Source organism: Dendroctonus ponderosae, unplaced genomic scaffold (assembly GCF_020466585.1).
Source record: "Dendroctonus ponderosae isolate FM_Combo_2020 unplaced genomic scaffold, Dpon_F_20191213v2 Dpon_F_20191213_4, whole genome shotgun sequence".
Classification (NCBI taxonomy): Eukaryota; Metazoa; Arthropoda; class Insecta; order Coleoptera; family Curculionidae; genus Dendroctonus; species Dendroctonus ponderosae.
In genome coordinates, this window is record NW_026018611.1 from 2432193 (window position 1) to 2433553 (window position 1361).

General features: G+C 45.8%; 1 protein-coding gene and 1 long non-coding RNA gene across 2 annotated transcripts in view; one reads left to right on the top strand and one right to left on the bottom strand.

Moving 5' to 3' along the window:
* LOC109543738 (fatty acyl-CoA reductase wat) overlaps nt 1-1361 on the bottom strand; it is a 65420-nt gene that overhangs the window by 26653 nt on the left and 37406 nt on the right. The gene's annotated exons all lie outside the window — the stretch shown is intronic.
* Nucleotides 61-861, top strand: LOC125504137. The gene is made up of 2 exons (XR_007281294.1): nt 61-313; nt 445-861. It is a non-coding gene; the product is annotated as an uncharacterized LOC125504137 (long non-coding RNA).

The following is a 1361-nucleotide window of genomic DNA, read 5'->3' on the forward strand; positions in this document are numbered from 1 at the left end:
CAAAGTCTGTTGGATGGTTCGAGTTGGTTTAAAAATGGTTTTTACTTGGTGTTTCTCCAGTATCTTGCCGATCCTGTCCGTGACTCCGTGTATGTATGGGAGGCAAGCCCAACTCCTACGCTCATCATGCGTCTCTGTTGTCTCCGAGCGATCTTCACTGTTTTTTGGTCGAATTGCTCTATTGAAATCTTTCTTCCAGGTGTTTTAATTCTCTCTCTAACTCGGCTGGTTCGCAGATTCTTCTGGCTCTTTCGGTGAGAGTTTTGATGACTCCTCTTTTCTGACGGGGATGATGGTTTGAACCACTGTGCAGGTACCGGTCGGTATGTGTAGGTTTTCTGTACACCGTGTGGGCCAGCTTTCCGTTGGCTTTTCTGGTCACCAAGACATCCAAAAAAGGCAGTCGCCCATCCTTCTCCACTTCCATAGTGAATTGAATTTTAGGGTTCATTGAGTTGAGGTGCCTCAGGAAGTCTTCAAGTTCAGTCAGACCATCGCCCCAAACAACAAAAGTGTCATCAACATAGCGCAACCAACACTTGGGTTTCCTCACGGCTGTGTCCAGAGCGTTCTTTTCGAATTTTTCCATAAAATAGTTGGCTATCACTGGACTAAGAGGACTGGCATACGTTCGCTGCCCGTTCAAACCGCAGAACAGATAAGGGCCGAGACTTCAAGAATTTTGCAACGCTCGAAGCCTCCGAAGAGCAACCTCACTTCCAGTGAAAGAAAAGCCCTGAAAACGCTGAATGAGGATAAGGAGATTCTCGTGTTGCCAGCTGATAAGCGCAATGCAACTGTGGGCATGTCTTCATTGAACTACGAAGACAAAATCAAAGAACTTTTGACCCCGTCAACGTACAAGAAGTTGACACGGGATCCGACGGCATGGATACTAAGAACAACGAACAAATTAATTAAGGATATGACAATTCCATCCGAGGAGTTGGCAAAGCTGAAAAAATCAGAAGCACTCCCACCCCCTACGGACTGCCCAAGATCCATAAACCGGATGTACCACTGAGACCCATTGTGAGCGCCATTGGAAGTCCGATCTCCAATATTGCAAAATATCTAGCTAAAATATTACAGCCAAAAATTGGAAAAACAGACAGCTTTATGAAGGACTCATCCGATTTTGTTCAGAGGTTGCACTCGTTGTCGTTGTCGCCCGGGGAAATCCTTGTGAGTTTTGATGTGGTTTCATTGTTCACAATGGGACCAATCAGGGAGGCAATGGAACTTGTTGCGAGATAATTTCCACCAGACATCGTCAAACTCTTCGAACACTGTCTAACCACAACCTACTTTCAGTGGAACAGCAAATTCTTTGAGCAGACGGATGGAGTAGCAATGGGCAG